Source organism: Monodelphis domestica, chromosome 8, assembly GCF_027887165.1.
Source record: "Monodelphis domestica isolate mMonDom1 chromosome 8, mMonDom1.pri, whole genome shotgun sequence".
Lineage (NCBI taxonomy): Eukaryota > Metazoa > Chordata > Mammalia > Didelphimorphia > Didelphidae > Monodelphis > Monodelphis domestica.
In genome coordinates this window covers 139,721,441-139,738,693 of record NC_077234.1, presented here as the reverse complement: position 1 = coordinate 139,738,693, position 17,253 = coordinate 139,721,441, and the positions used below count along the sequence as shown (strand labels likewise).

Genomic DNA, 17,253 nt, shown 5'->3' with positions numbered 1-17,253 from the left:
CAGAAGAGATAGCATAGGAACATAAACTGAAATGAGAAAAGAGTAGATAAATATTTAATAACAGACAGACTGACTAACTAATGACATTTTAATATAACCCAGATGTCCAGTCAAGTCTGGTGCATTTAGCTTGAGACTCTTCTAATAGATAAATAGGATATTGACAAATTGTTTGTCCCCCTCAGGGGGTCAAGTTGGCTCAAGGGTTTTGGGAAAAAAGAATATTCCTTTCCAGAGATAAGTACTTTACTTGGTTGAGTTCAGAAATCTTGGAGGGAGGGGTTAATCACTCTTTTTATATTCCAGTATAATTTAATCTCCATAATTTCTCTTATTTGTTTGAAACCTGTTTGAATAACGGTTTATTTGCTATTTAGCATTTGTGAAAATCTTTGATGTAACTACCATTTGATGGAAAGGCTGCTACATTTCCTTTAAAGCTTTTTACTTTGTAAGTGTAACATGAAAAGTTATGGTTAGAGAAGAGGTCATATAAAAAAGATGAAGGGGATTTAATAGAGTTCAATCTCAGTATGAGTCAGTACTCTGTTTTTATTTTATTATATATTTATTACTCATATGTATTTATTATAGTTGAGGGATGCTATACATACATATTATATACTTTAAGAAATAATTTTCAGAACAAATGACATGGTAGTCATTTGTAGACATGAATTTTGGTCAGACAATATTTAGAAGAAATAAAAAATGGAAAAACATTTCATCCATAGGATGATGAGGGAACCAGAAACAATCTCATGTTAAGATTGGTTGAAAGGATATTAGACAATAAGAAAGCAACTTTCAGGAAGGAATGATTTCTATCTTCAAATATGTGAAGGAATGTAATGTCCTATAATTTGAAAGGGGGATTGAGCTTGAGAAGTTAAACAAAAAAGAGGAATCAAATATGAAATTCATGAGAGAAAAAAATAATTTATCATTAAAGAAAAGATGGAGTTGTCTAAAGATACTGATGTGGATAAATGGTGAACTTATAATAACCTAGATTAAAAAAAATGTTTAGAAGGCATAAACAGAGAAAGTAATGGAACAAATACAAAATTATATGTATATATATATATATATATACATATATATATATATAGAACACATGTAAAATTAATGTCAGGGACACTAAAACTCAGAATTAATTAGAACTGAAAAGAAAATTGGGCAACTATAGTTATTTTTAATATATTTTTTTAAAAGAGGAAGATTGGAACTTCTTAGGTTGGTGAGATCACAATGATAGCTAACAGATAGAACTTAAAGCTGTTCACTAATATTGCTTATTTTCTCTCTCAAGAAACTAACTGGATTTTTATTATTAACTGGAATTATTAACTGGAATAAATTAACTGGAAAGAACATATCCAAAAGGATGAAAGGGAAGTTTATACTCAAGAAAAGGAGGTGATAGCAAAAGAAAACATAGTTCCTTTAATGAGTTTAATTCACTAGTTTGAGATGAACAATATCTCAAGGAAAAAAATGAAATAACTTAGTGGCTAAATTACTCAGTGATCTTAGAAAGATTATAGAGAATAGGCAAAAAATCATGAACCAGTGTATGGAAATTACTACAATTTATTCATATAAAACATTATTATTTTTTAATGTATTTTTTTAATTTTTTCCTTTTAAACATTATTTTATTTGGTCATTTTCAAACATTATTTATTTGAAAAAAAAGATAATTTTCTTTTCCTCCCTCCCTCCCACCACCCCTCCCATAGTTGATGTGCAATTCCACTGGATATCACATGTGTCCTTGATTCGAACCCATTTCCATGTTGTTGGTATTTGCATTAGGGTGTTCATTTAGAGTCTCTCCTCAATCATATCAGCTCAACCCCTTTAGTCATGCAATTGCTTTTCCACTGTGTTTTTACTCCAACAGTTTGTCCTCTGCTTGTGGATAGTGTTTTTTCTCCTAGATCCCTGCAGATTGTTCAGGGACATTACACCGCCACTAATGGAGAAGTCCATTACATTCGATTGTACCACAGTGTATCAGTCTCTGTGTACAATGTTCTCCTGGTTCTGCTCCTCTCACTCTGCATCACTTCCTGGAGGTTGTTCCAGTCTCCATGAAACTCCTCCACTTTATTATTCCTTTTAGCACAATAGTATTCCATCACCAACATATACCACAATTTATTCAGCCATTCCCCAATTGAAAGGCATCCCCTCATTTTCCAATTTTGGCCACCACAAAAAGTGCAGCTATGAATATTCTTGTACATGTCTTTTTCCTTATTATTTCTTTGGGGTACAAACCCAGCAGTGCTATGGCTGGATCAAAGGGCAGACAGTCTTTTATTGCCCTTTGGGCATAGTTCCAAATTGCCCTCCAGAATTGTTGGATCAGTTCACAACTCCACCAGCAATGAATTAATGTCCCTACTTTGCCACATCCCCTCCAGCATTCATTACTTTCCTTTGCTGTTCTGTTAGCCAATATGCTAGGTGTGAGGTGATACCTCAGAGTTGTTTTGATTTGCATCTCTCTGATTATAAGAGATTTAGAACACTTTTTCATGTGCTTATTAATAGTTTTGATTTCTTTGGCTGAAAACTACCTGTTCATGTCCCTTGCCCATTTATCAATTGGAGAATGGCTTGATTTTCTTTTTACAATTGCTTTTGCTCTTTATAAATTTGAGTAATTAGACCTTTGTCAGAGGGTTTTGAAATGAAGATTGTTTCCCAATTTGTTGCTTCCCTTCTAATTTTGTTTGTACAAAAATATTTTAATTTGATGTAATCAAAATTATTTATTTTACATTTTGTGACTCTTTCTATGTCTTGCTTGGTTTTAAAGTCTTTCCCTTCCCAAAGGGCTGACATGTATATTATTCTGTGTTCACCTAATTTACTTGTAGTTTCCTTCTTTATATTCAGGTCATTCACCCATTCTGAGTTTATCTTGGTGTAGGGTGTGAGGTGTTGATCCAGACCTAATCTCTCCCACACTGTCTTCCAGTTTTCTCAGTAGTTTTTGTCAAATAGTGGATTTTTGTACCAAAAGCTGGGGTCTTGCTGAGGTCATTTACCCCAAGTCTATTCTACTGATCCTCCTTTCTGTCTCTTAGCCAGTACCAAATTGTTTTGATGACCACTGTTTTATAGTATAGTTTGACATCTGGGACTGCAAGGCCCCCTTCCTTTGTATTTTTTTTTCATTATTCCCCCAGATATCCTTGATCCTTTGTTCTTCCAAATGAACTTTGTTATGTTTTTTTTCCTAATTCAATAAAATTTTTTTTGGAAGTTCAATGGGTATGGCACTAAATAGATCAGTTTGTGTAGGATGTTCATTTTAATTATATTGGCTCATCCTAACCATTAGCATTTAATGTTTTTCCAATTGCTCAAGTCCAGTTTTAATTGTGTGGAGAGTGTTTTGTAGTTGTGTTCATATAGTTCCTGTGTTGGTCTCAGGAGATAGACTCCTAAGTATTTTATTTTGTCTAAGGTGATTTTGAATGGGATTTCTCTTTCTAATTCTTGCTGCTGAGATGTGTTGGAACTATATAGGAATGTTGATGACTTATGTGGGTTTATTTTGTGTCCTGCAACTTTGCTAAAGTTGTTGATTATTTTGATTAGCTTTTTTGATGATTCTCTAGGATTCTTTAAGTAGACCATCATATCATCAGCAAAGAGTGATAACTTGGTCTCCTCATTGCCTATTTTAATGCCTTCAATTTCTTTTTCTTCTCTAATTGCTACTGCTAGTGTTTCTAGTACAATGTCAAATAATAGAGATGATAATGGGCATCCTTGTTTCACTCCTGATCTTATTGGGAATGCATCTAGTTTATCCCCATTGTAGATGATATTTGCTGATGGTTTTAGATATATACGATTTATTATTTTTAGGAAAGATCCTTCAATTCCTATGCTTTCTGGTGTTTTTAATAGAAATGGGTGTTGTATTATATCAAAGGCTTTTTCTCCATCTATTGAAATAATCATGTGATTTTTGTTGGTTTGCTTATTGATATGGTCAATTATAGGGATGGTTTTCCTAATATTGAACCAGCCCTGCATCCCTGGGATGAATCGTACTTGATCATGGTGAATGACTCTTCTGATCACTTGCTGGAGTCTTTTTGCTACTCTCCTATTTAGGATTTTTTCATCTATATTCATTAAGGAGATTGGTCTATAGTTTTATTTCTCTGTTTTTGATCTGCCTGGCTTTGGAATCAGTACCACGTTTGTGTCATAAAAGGAATTTGGTAGAAAATAGTTTGTATAGTATTGGGATTAGCTGTTCTTTGAATGTTTGATAGAATTCACTTGTGAATCCATCAGGCCCTGGGGATTTTTTTAGGGAGTTCTTTGATGGCCTGTTGGATTTCTTTTTCTGATATGGGATTATTTAAGAATTCTATTTCTTCTTCTGTTAGTCTAGGTAATTTATATTTTTGTAAATATTCATCCATATCACCTAGATTGATATATTTATTGCCCTGTAATTGGGCAAAATAGTTTTTAATGATGGCCTTAATTTCCTCTTCATCGGAGTTGTTACCCTTTTCATCTTTGATGCTGTTAGTTTGCTTTTCTTTTTTCCTTTTTTAAATTAGATTGACCAGTACTTTGTCTATTTTGTTTGTTTTCTCAAAATACCATCTTCTAGTCTTATTTGTTAGTTCAATAGTTCTATCACTTTTGATTTTATTAATTTCTCCCTGAGTTTTTAGGATCTCTACTTTTGTTTTCTTCTGGGGTTTTTTAATTTGTTCACTTTCAAGTTTTTTATTTGCATTTCCAATTCATTGATCTCTGCCCTCCCTAATTTGTTAATATATGCACTCAGGGGTATGAATTTTCCTCTGAGTACTGCTTTGGCTACATCCCATAAGGTCTGAAAGGATGTCTCACCATCGTTATTTTCCTCTGTAGTGATTAAAATAGTGGAAGACATAAACTGTGGCAGTTAAAAGAATTGGAGCCTTAAATTGTGACTGCAGAAAATATGGTTTCAAGATAGTGTCTTGTTTTAAATCAAATATAAGGTGGTCTCCAGGGAAAAATTCCCAATTATGAAAATATACTCAAGTCAACTGGGTTTTATAGAGAATTTTAATTAATACAAATGAGGAATTAAAGAAAGGGAGAGAGAGAGAAAAAAAGGAAATAATGAGAAAAGGATAGGCCTGCCCAGGCCAGCTCTGGCCAACCCAGGTCCAAGCCATAAGAGAAAGATCAGTCAGTACTTTATCCACTCACCACAAGATTTGTCCAAGCAAAGATTCTAGTGTTTAGAGAGAGACTAGCTCAGCTTTGGCCAGCTGCCATCTCCAGAGAGAGTACTTCTGAGATAGTCCCCAAGAGTGTCCCAAGAAAGACCCTTCAAGGCAGCCTTGGCCAGCTGCCTCCTCCAATTCAGCCTTTCCCAGCTGACTGTCCTGAGACTGTCTTGAGCCTCTCCTTTTAAAGGAATTTTCTCCTATGTCACCTCCCCTAAGTTCTCACATCTACCAATCACAGTAGACGTTTTCCAAAGGACAGACCATTCTTAATTCACACCTCAGAAGGCTTAAAATTTTTTATTAAGTTCACACCAGAAAACCTCTGAGTAAGTTCTCACCTCTTTGCTCCTTGTAAATTCACAAGTTGCCTGACCTTTATAGGTACTTAGCACCCTTTTTTATTAGATCTAAAAATAGGCACAGCTTAAGAACTTTTTCCTTACTATAAGTATGGGTTTTAAGTATTTTTCATTGTTCAGCAAGGAGTTTCTTCCCCTAAAGAAGTCTTAAGTAGGGGTGGAGTAGAGGTCTCACATTCCTGATCTAAGTAGAAGTCTCACATTCCTGATCAAAGTTCCTTCATTGTTTAAAATGGGGAATGGTCTTAACCAAACCTTGTGAAGTAGTGTCTGATAACTTTTTAAGGTTCACACCTCGATGAAATTATTAATTGTTTCTATGATTTGTTCTCTAACTAACCGATTTTGGAGTATCATATTATTTATTTTCCAATTAATTTTTGATTTGGCTCTCCATGTACCCTTACTGATCATTATTTTTATTGCCTTATGATCAGAAAAGGCTGTATTTATTATTTCTGCTTTTCTGCATTTGTATGCCATGTTTCTATGACCTAATGTATGGTCAATCTTTGTGAATGTGCCATGTGGTGCTGAGAAGAAGGTATATTCCTTTTTGTCCCTATTTATTTTTCTCCATATGTCTATTAACTCTAATTTTTCTAAGATTTCATTCACTTCTTTTACCTCTTTCTTATTTATTTTTTGATTTGATTTATCTAAATTTGATTGTGGTTGGTTCAGATCTCCTGCTAATATGGTTTTACTGTCTATTTCCTCCTTCAATTCTCCTAGTTACTCCATTAGAAATTTGGGTGCTATGCCATTTGGTGCATACATGTTGATTAGTGATATTTCCTCATTATCTATACTCCCTTTTATCAGGATATATTTACCTTCCCTATTTTTAATCAGGTCTATTTTTGCTTTGGCTTTGTTAGATATCATTATTGCAACTCCTGCCTTCTTTCTATCAGTTGAGACCCCAAAAAGGAAAAATATGGTTAGATGCCACAGAGTAGGTGGCAGTGCCTTAACTGTATGTGTGTTGTAAAGGCCACTAGGACCTCTTCCATCCTTATCAAGGGGGAGTGCTAACCTTCTCTCCTTTCATATAACACCATTTAAAACATTATTTTGAGAAAAGACAAGTAGTTTTCACAAGACTGAAAAAGGAGTCTGGGAAACATAAAATTATTAAGAATGCTATTCCCAAAGTATGCTTCTAGTCTTATATCCATTGTTTCCAATCACTGATTGTATCATATTCCTTCATTCAGTTAGCATATTGGCTAGTGCTATTATTCAGATCTGTGAAAAAGCTGTCCTGAAAAATTTTTTAAGGACTTTGAACATTTTTTAGTACTATTGAGATTTGTTGATCAGTGATCAAAAATTCTTCCTTCAGAAACTTTAATTGAACTGTACTAGATGAAATGACAGTGGTAGAAACCATTTTTTTCATATAATCTTACTTTTAGTTAATTCTAATCTCTGCTTAGTAAGATTTTATGATCTTTTAATAATTACCATTAGTAGTAGTAGTGCCATCTTTAACTTATATTAGGAATAAATAAAGCATTTCTGATCCACCAGATTTTGGGATGTAAATATTGACTTGTTATCTCCTTGTCCTGTTAAGTTGACAGAAGATTTACATACAAAGGTAGAATAGACTACATGAAAACAGACCTGAATTTTGTAAATGTGTTTCTTCTACAAATTAAGGATCAATATATAAATCTTTATCAAGATAGCAATCTAAATAAATTGAAATTTATTATTGGGATTGCAAGTTGGAAATGTCTATGAAATCACCTAACTACTTTTAAAATAAATATTCTATCTTAAACAGATATAATTACTTAGAAAATTAAAATAATCTGGTGAGAAATGGACAAGACTGAAATAGCTACGTGAACCCATGGTGTTGTTTAGTTATTTATTTCCAACTTTTATGCTATCCTTATCTTCCCACAAATCCCCTGTGAACACTTGGTGTTAATCTCCATATCAAAAAGAAAGGAAAGGTCATTTAAAGTAAATGGTGTCTTGGAAGGAAACACACTAGCCACCAATTTACAGTATTTTCAGGCTTGGAAAGTGTTTTATATGTTATCTCATTTACATAATTCTCTCAAATTTGCTGTGTAGGTTGGCAGCATGATGAGAATAAATGCCTGATAGTTGCTCTAAGTAAAGTTAGTGGTAAGAAGGAAAAAATATGAAATGGGCAGTAGATGTCTCACATGATCATCCATTTGTTTAATATATTTTTCCTGTGTTCTGATCATGCTACCTGTTATAAAGACTGCTAAATGCTTTCACTGTTTTCTTAGACAAAGGTGACAAACATGCAGCCCATTGGCCTATAGAGCATACAAATACTCAAGAATGGAACTAGATTAAAAAGTAATTGGGAGATATGTAATAAATTAAACTATAGCAAAATATGGGAAATATTAAATTTTTAAACATAGTCAATATGCAGCCCAAAGGGAATTCTTTTTTTTTTTTTAGAATGTAGCAGGTGTTTAATGAATGTTTGCTAATTTGTTTTATTGATATTATTAGATTATACATAGCCTATAGCAGTGATGGCAAACCTTTTAGAGATTGGGTGCCCAAAATGTACCCATGTGAGATGCCCTCTTACCCTATATGGAGGAGGAAGGAAACACTCACATTGTACTGTTGGGCAGGGTGCTGAGTAATAGGAGAAATGTCCTCAGGAATCCATGGAGAGTGTAAAGATTAAAATTTAGGGGAGAGGGGGAGACTGAGGCAGGTAGAAATTAGTTTCTCTCTGCAAGGAATATATATTTTTTAGAGGTTTATTAAAGTTAAAGATTAAGAATATACAAGTAAGAAACATGTGCCTAGGCCAGAGGCCTAGACAAAATAACCTCACATCATGGAAGAGACGCCTCTGCTCCAAAAACGGAAGTCCAAAAAGGGGCCGAGCCCTTCAAAAGCCTTTGCTTAAATATCTTCTCGATCTCGGCCCAGGTGAGATTACAAGGCATTCTGGGGAAGTGGAGCAAAGGCTCATGGGGATTGTAGTCCTGTATTCGAGTCTATTTTTTACATCCCCCCGTGTGATCATTTGTGGAAAAATTAATTTTTCCCCAAAAGGATCATAAAAACATAATAAACTTAAAAGATTACAATAGTGTGAGGATAAGAGAAAAAAGAATAAAACCAATAATTTCTGAACACATTGACAAAAAGCCGTTAGGGGGCAGTCCCCTTTGGCATAAAAGTATACATACAAATAAATGTTCAATCAACCACACCCAAAGTTCAATTTTGTGCAACTTGTGGTCTGGAGGCTTCTTCATGGTGGCTTCTCCAACAGTTCAGTTCTGGATTCAGAGAGGTAGCATCTTCTTCACCTAAAATTCTTCTCAAAAGGAATTTAAACTTTGCAATTTAAATAATGATATTTTTTTACATTCCCCCATGTTGTGGGTGATTGAAAGATTCAGAATCAGTTAGGGATGCATGGCTGAGGTATGAGGTATATGAATCAATTGGCAAGAGATATTAAAAAGACATCAGAAAATCCAAAAGAAAAGAAAAATTTCTGGATGAAAATATAGACTATCAAAGTCTTATGTGTAAAAATTCCAAGTAGAAGAAAAATAAATCTATAACAGGTCCTTCAATCAGGGCCCAATCAAAATGATCTAAGTAATGATGCATTTACCCAATCAGTGCCAGGACTACAGAAAGGTACCACACTATGAGAGGCAGAAAAGGGGACCAGATTATAGGAGCCAAGGTTTTGGGGATACTCATCTTTGAGTATCTTCAGAGTGAGTGTAGATACAAGGAAAGCCTATGTCTTAACACATGTTAAACATAGTAACCTTGAGTCTTCACACTAGGTTCAAGACCTTTGTATTGGCTTAGAAGTGCATCAATCCATCCTAGATTGGCCTTTCTTTGGCCCTATGAAATGGCTCTTGTGTGTAGCTCTTGTCCTGGAATCAGACAGAATCATTAAGCAAAGTCCCATAATTTATTTAAATAATTAGTGGCATCATTTTCATAGTCACAAGCTTTTTAGGGCATGCATTAGCAAATGTATCTTAAACTTGTAGCACTGAAAATCAAAAGGTTAAAGAAAATCTTAATACTGGTGACATGTGCTTCAAATATAAAAAGGAGAGAAAAAATAATAAAAAAAACTGAAAAAGTATATTGCACATGCAAGAAAAATATAATAATAAAAGAGCTTTAAAAAATTCAAAAAGTTAAGAAAATATAAAATGCAAGGCTTTCTCACCAAAAAATGAGATCCATTTCCTCTTTGTATCTGGCCATGATCACTGTGAGTAGAAGGCAAATGAATTGAACAAGGTTAACAATTTTTTCATCTTTAAAAATACAGTAGTACAAATATGTAGATATCAAAATCCCCAAAATTCTCAATAGCCCAATTAATTACAATAGCAAACAAACACACTTTCATATTTCACATAAGTTGCTGTGTGACATTTTTAAAACCTATGAATTGATGGACATTTGTCACAATTTTTATAAACATCGCAATCTTTCAACCTTGGTATTTAAACATATTTTTTAAACAAAGTAAAACTCATCTTGGGTTAAGAACATAATCAAGAAATCTATATATCATTCTGGTAGAAGTAAAATAGTGAGCTAAAGAGCATAAATAAAGGGGTGCTCCTTTTTCTTGGAGGCTTTTTAAGGGTACAAATGCCCTGAAATTAACTGCCCAACTTCCATTCACATGTGGGAAGGTTGGGGGTTATAAAATACATTTCACTTCAGCTACTAGAATGGGCCTTACCTCGTGGTAGGGGCAGGCAAAAATAACCAGACTGTTAAAAAAATTCCAAAATCATATTTAAAAAACCCTTAAAATCAAATCATTTGAGGTATTTAGCACATTAAATTTTCAAAGGTTGTTAATACAATTATAAGCAGTTCTGAAGTCCATCTATCCTCAGCAAAATAGAAAAAAAGCTGTTTTTTCATATATGGGCTTATTCACAACAATATTTGTTCAACAGTTATAGGGGAAAAACAACAGAATTTCAAAACTCAGTACATTCAAAATAAATTCAATCAACCTTCAGTTCACAGAATAATATTCAATCCAGTAATATATGAACTTAAAATCACAAAGTTATATCTTAAACAAAAAATGCAATAGTATACAGAGATGTTTATAAACCATTGGAGTCTGAAATGCCTTAGAATATAGCCTTTAGTCTCTTCAAAGTTCCTTGGGGTTTTTTTGTTTGTTTTTTTGTTTTTAATTATCCATTTAAATGTCTATTGTCTGAAGGTAGAGTAGTAAAGGCTAGGCTATGGGGTTCAAGGGCTCCGTCCAGGGCCCCATAGCTGGGAAGCATCGGAGGCCAGATTTTAACTAGAGACCTCCCGGCTCTGGGCCTGGCTTCCAGTTCGCTGGGCCACCCATTTTCCTCCCCAAAGTTAAAGTTGAATCTTTGGGCTGAGTCTGCTCCCAGACAGGCAGGCAAAATCAATGAAATTGCCAGAAGAGTCAAAAATCCTTTTAAACAGCCCATTGCTATTAAGTTTCTGTTTGAAAAGATCTGTTTCTTCTCTTTAGTCTTTTCTCTCTTTCACCTCTCTGATCCCGCAGTGGCCAATACCCCCAGCCACGTGGAGGCTTAGCCTAAGGGAAATTACCGGTCTCCTTTCCCTCTGGTCTCTCCCCTCCGCCCACGTGGTCAATACTGTTACCAGCTGGTGGCAATGAGTCCTGAGCGATCTGCTCCGAGGATCTGGGTGATGAGCCGGCTGGGGTCATGCTCTTGGGTCTGGGGCGCAGAAATAGGCAGGCAGCGGCTGGTGAGAGGCCAGGAGCAGGAGTGGCTGTGGGGGTGGGCAAGGCCGGGACCAGGTACCAGGTGAGGACAATCAGGGCTGCAGGCAGGAAGCGGCGGGCAGGTCCGGAGCCTGTAGCAGCTTTGTGAGGGTAGAAAACCTTGGCCAGAGGCATATGGCTCAAAAAAAAATTTTCTAGGCACTAGCTATTAAAAGTTGAATTAAAGATCAGAAAAGAAATCAGAAGACTGAAAGTTCTTTTTTCCATTAGGTCGCCATAACTGTAAAGATTAAAATTTAGGGGAGAGGGGGAGACTGAGGCAGGTAGAAATTAGTTTCTCTCTGCAAGGAATATATATTTTTTAGAGGTTTATTAAAGTTAAAGATTAAGAATATACAAGTAAGAAACATGTGCCTAGGCCAGAGGCCTAGACAAAATAACCTCACATCATGGAAGAGACGCCTCTGCTCCAAAAACGGTCCAAAGGGAATTCTTATGTATTGATTAGTGGCCCCATATCTGTTTGAATTTAATACCACTGCCCTTGATGGATGTTTCAAAGGACAAGCAGAGTGAATTATAGTAGTCACGTATGTAATAGAAACATGGAAATATGGAATTAGAAAGATCATAGAACTCACACTCTAATGACAAGCCTCTGCAATATTCCTAGAAAGTGTTAATCTAGGCTCTATTGAAAAACTTCCATGAATGACCTGCAATCCAATCCAATATGAAACAATACCAAATTATTAGGAAGATTTTCTTCATAGAAAACAAAATCTGCCTCTCTGTAGAGTCTAGCTATTATTTTTTTAATCTTTCCATTAGGACAGAATGCTGTACAGTGAATAGTATGTTTGTTCTTGAAGGGTCAGGAAATCCTGAACCCTGTTGTGTTTCCACTTATTGCCTGTGTGACAAAAACGTCATTTAACTTCTCCAAGCCTATTTTTCCTCATTAGTAAAGTAGGAGCGTTGAACTTTAACTTTAAGACTCTTTCCAACCCTAAATCTATGATTCTGTTATCTAAAAAAGTAAAATATAATCCAACTTTCTCCCTGTCGCTGTTTCCAGTTCTTCATGGCAGCTATCACCTATACCTATGTGTATTTCTTAATTTTTCTCATTTTCAAGATAAGAATTATAGTTACCATTACTACAACCTTGGTAATATGGTTTTTGTTTTTGTTTTTTTAGTTCCAGTCACCTTTTTCTTTCAGTGTAGTCATGTTTTATTCCTGAAATGAGATGTCCTGGGTGCATTGTTTCTGAGGTGCTCACTCTCTCTATATATATATGTCACTATAATATGTTGCTGTGATATTCTTTTATTTTTCACAAGTAAGACTGGACCAGTATCTGTCCCTGTGATGTTATTGCCATAGGAACTCCTAGTGTGGACATTCACTTCACTTATGGTTATCAAAAGCTCATCTATAACTTACAGTCTTAGACAATTGTTGCAGTCCCTGAGAGGTTAAACAATGGTCCTCCAGCTAGTGTGTACCAGAGTCCAGTTTTCTTGAGTCCAAAACTAACTATTGATTTAGAAATATTGCCTTTCTGGGTGATATGCTTCTACTAGGATAACATCGTTTCAGGCTAGCCTATCACATGATTTACTCATTTGAGCTCACAGAACACTACAATGACTAGATCTTTATGTACATAAATATAATTTAGTTATACTTATCCCAAACTGTATTTAAGAACTATTATTTAATATTAGGTATAGGATATTGCAACATTTTGATTTAGTTTTATCTTTTAATATTTGTCAATTATCATATCAATATTTGTCATAGCACTTATATTTGTCATGACATTTATCATAGCACTTGAGAATTTATGGATTGCTTTATCCTGCTATTTAATATGTTAGCTATTCATCTTCATGGCATTCACAAATTTGACAAGTGAGTCATCTAAAGCTTCTATTTCTAGAGAATTCCTCTTACCGCTTTCTTCTGAATTGACAGGAATTCATTAATCCTTTACTGTTTTATCCTATTCATTCAACTAACTCAAAGTCATACATTTAATTCATATTTAATTATATATACATTATTATTAATATTATTATTAGCCCACATCTCTCCATTTCACAACTATTTTGTAGGATTGTTCTAGTTCAAGCATGCATTGGATTAGGACCCCTGAAGTCTTTTCCAACTCTGAATTCTGTGATCCTACTGTTGAATTATTTCACTGTTATTAGTTGCAGTTGTAGAGATTGCTGTTTTCAATTAACAAGCTCTTATTAAGTGTGAATAATGTAACAAGTACTATGGGAGGCAAATGAGAGAGATTAAGATACTCATGAAACAATTCCTTCTCTCAAGTGATTTTTTTTTCCCTAATTTTCAGGGAAAAAAAAACACCATTGCTAAAATATATGAAAAGTCAATTTAGGTTAGTTTTCGATGAAGGAAGGAACTAGTGGTTGGGAGGAAAAATAAAGGACTCATAGATGAAGTAGCTTATTAGGCTGATTTTGAAGGAAGTGAAGGTGAGAAAGAATAAATTCAAGAACAGCAGACAGTCTTCATAAAAGGCAAAGTGGCATGGGATAAATATCCTGAGTGAGAAACATCAAAGAAGCCACTTTAACTGGATATGTGAATGGTAGTAGTACACAATAATCCAGAAAGAGGTGAGCTAAGAGGTTGGATTTATTCAGTGCTTGAGAAAATAGAGGGTCACTAAAGGTTAATGAACAGGGGAGTGACCAGAACTGTGCTTTAAGGGTAATATTTTGGCCAATGGTCAGCTTTGTGAAGGATGAACCAGATAGGAGAGAAACATTAGGCAAGGCTATTAAGTCATGTGACCATTAAAATGAAAGATTAGAGATTTTCTCTGATCCTCTTGACATTTTGACCCTTTAAAAAAGAAGTTAGACATAGGTGATAAAGCTATTTTAACAGTCTTCATAGTTTAAAACATCAAAAGCCCTAGAAAATAAACCAACAGCAGAGAACAGACAAGGCTAATCCATTACCTAGAATTACTCAGTCTAGCCACATTGTGTTTTTTGGCTTGCAACATTTATTTTTTTTTCAATTTTTCATTTTCTCTAGTCCAGAGTTGATCTATGGATCCTTTTGATTTTGGCACTTTGGTTTCTATGTTCAGACAGTCTCACAATTTATGTTCTTTTTAGTTTAGGCTTATTGCTTTTGGGAATGTATAATCCTTAAGTCATCTCTATCTTTGAGATCAATGTTTTGTTTATATGGAGATAATATTTTCCTTTAACAATATTATTTTTTCATTCTCTTCTAGATTGTCTTTTACTTTTGTGTATTTACATTTCCATTCAATTATTATTCTTTTTTGTTTCTTTGATGAGTTTTGCTGTCATGGACTCAAATGTGTTTATTCTGTCAGTTATTTCTGCTGTGTATGCCACAAGTTATGATTTTGAACCTCTTATTTATCTTTTCAAATATTCATAAACATCCTGTTGTGGTTCCATGCCCTCTTGGAAATCCATAATGTCCTTTGTGTCATCAAATGTTGATTGATATTCTTTTGTTTTATAATTTTTATTTATAGATATTAGGACTTGTTCAGTAGAATGCTTTTTATGGTTAATATTGTCCCTAATGGTTCAGCTGCTTATACTCAAGGCCTTTAAGGGAATCTTCATCTTCCAGAGATCTTTGGTAATTTTAATCTTTTTCTTCACCTTTTATTTCCCCATTACTCACTTTCTGACTTCTTCACTTCATTGTTTCACTGGGAGGCTGAAAATAAATTCAAGCAAAACTTCCCCTAAAACTAGCAATTTAAATTTTGGTGGCCTTAATCTCTGCTGCAAATGACTTCTGGAAGAGGAATAGAGTGAGAATCCAAATTGGCTACATATGGATGATAACCACTTTTCTTCAGCCTTAGTGGAGGGCTACCTAGTGACAGACGATGGCATCTTACACCAATTCTCTTTGTTTCACCACTCTTTTGGCTGAGATGTGTTGTTGCAGAGCTCCAGCTTGCCATGCTTCAAGCCAGGAAAGCTCCTAATTCTTGATTTTTTTGTGGCACTGGAGCATGTGTGTGTGGGAGCTGAGGCTTGTACATCTCTTCCAGAGCAAGGTGGGTTGGTAGTGGAAATGAGGTTGCTGAGTGAGTACATTAGAAGAGAGGGATTAGCCTTCTCTGCTTTTGACTCACTTTTATTAGGGTTCTTGTTGTATTAGATCATAGAGGCAAATAAAATTGCTATATCTCTTGTGCTTAATACTTATTTTGGTTTTTACTCACTAACTATATAGTGATCAAACAAAAGAAAAAAAGGAATAGACAAATAGATGAGAAAAATAGTATCAGAGAGTAGTGTCATAAAAGCAGAAAATAAATAATACTTGAGAATAATTTTTGTTCAGTAGTTTCAGACTCTGAGAAGATGTTAAGAAAGTTGAAGAGGAAGAAAAAGCCAAATTTGGTTTGCATCAAAAGGATTCATTTGGTAATTTTGCATATAGCAATCTCAATTGAGTGATGAAACTAGAAACCAGATAACAGGAGATCATGAACTGGATAAGAGGAGAAGCTGTAGAAGCAATGTATGGAAGCAGGTTTATTTCTCCCTTAAGAATTTTGTTATCAATGAGAGAAGAGATATAAAATAATAGCTATAGGGAATTATAAGGTCAAAGGAGATTTAAAAAATAACATTTTATTGTTTATCAAATTACATATAAAACATTTTTAATATTCATTTAAAAATTATTGAGTTCCAAATTCTCTCCCTCACTTCCTCCCCTCCCTCTTCCTTGGGATCACAAGAAATCTTATTTAGGTTATGTGTATGCAATGCATAAAATATTTTTGAATATTAGTTATTTAGGGGAACAAAATTCAAACAAAAATGAAGAAAGAATAGTGAAATAAAGTATCCTTTCATCTGCATTCAGATTCCATTAGTTTTTTTGCTAGAGGTATGTGGCATTTTTTGTCATGGATCGTTTGTAATTTTTATGTATCTTCGTATTGCTGAGAATATCTAGTTCATTCACAGTTGTTCATAATACAATATTGCTGTTACTGTTTATAATGTTATCTTGGTTCTGCTCACTTTACTCTGCATCAGCTCAGGTAAATCTTTCCAGGTTTTTCTAAAATCCTCCTGCTTATCCTTTCTTATAGCACAATGACATTCCATCATTATAATATACCAAACTTTTTCAGCCATTGCTTTATTGACAGACATCCATCCAATGTCCAATTCTTTACCACCACAACAGAGCTACTATAAAGAGTTATCTACCAATACATCATTTTCCTTTAAAAAAATCTTTTTGGATTGCAGACCTACCACTGTTAATGCTAAATCAAAGTTTATGCACAATTTTATAGCCCTTTGGGCACAGTTCCAAATTGCTTTCTAGAATGAATAGTGTCCCAACTTTCACACATCCTCCCAACATTTATTATTTTAAGGAAGGGGATTTTAAAAGTGCTGGACATATGAGTACAATTTTTTTTTGGCAGGAGGAAAGCAGCCAATATTTATGAAGAAATTAGAGCTTAGAGAGGGATATGGATGATTACCTCAGCAAACTGCTGAAGAATACACAAAGGACTATATATTCTGGTGTCCAAGAAGAGAAACTGCCGTTGGTGAGGGAAAAGTCAACTTCTTCATCAGAGACACATTTTATCCAAAGAACCATCAGGTATTCAGAATTTCACATTGATCTGAAGAGTTGTCAACCATTCAGAGATACAAACTATTTTATGGGTGGGTACCCGTGCTTTTGGGGAAGGCATGAGAGGCTTCTCCTAATTTTGCAAAAGCCCTTTAAGTAGTCAGCTGGATCTAAAAGGAAAAGAATCAGGGTCTTT

The 17,253-nt window shown here is 34.5% G+C and overlaps 1 non-coding gene across 1 annotated transcript; it reads right to left on the bottom strand.

The window, feature by feature from the left end:
* Window positions 1-6,564: 6,564 nt before the first annotated feature.
* On the bottom strand, window positions 6,565-6,693 carry LOC130456010 (U6atac minor spliceosomal RNA). Its single transcript, XR_008914296.1, has one exon. It is a non-coding gene; the product is annotated as a U6atac minor spliceosomal RNA (small nuclear RNA).
* Window positions 6,694-17,253: the final 10,560 nt, after the last annotated feature.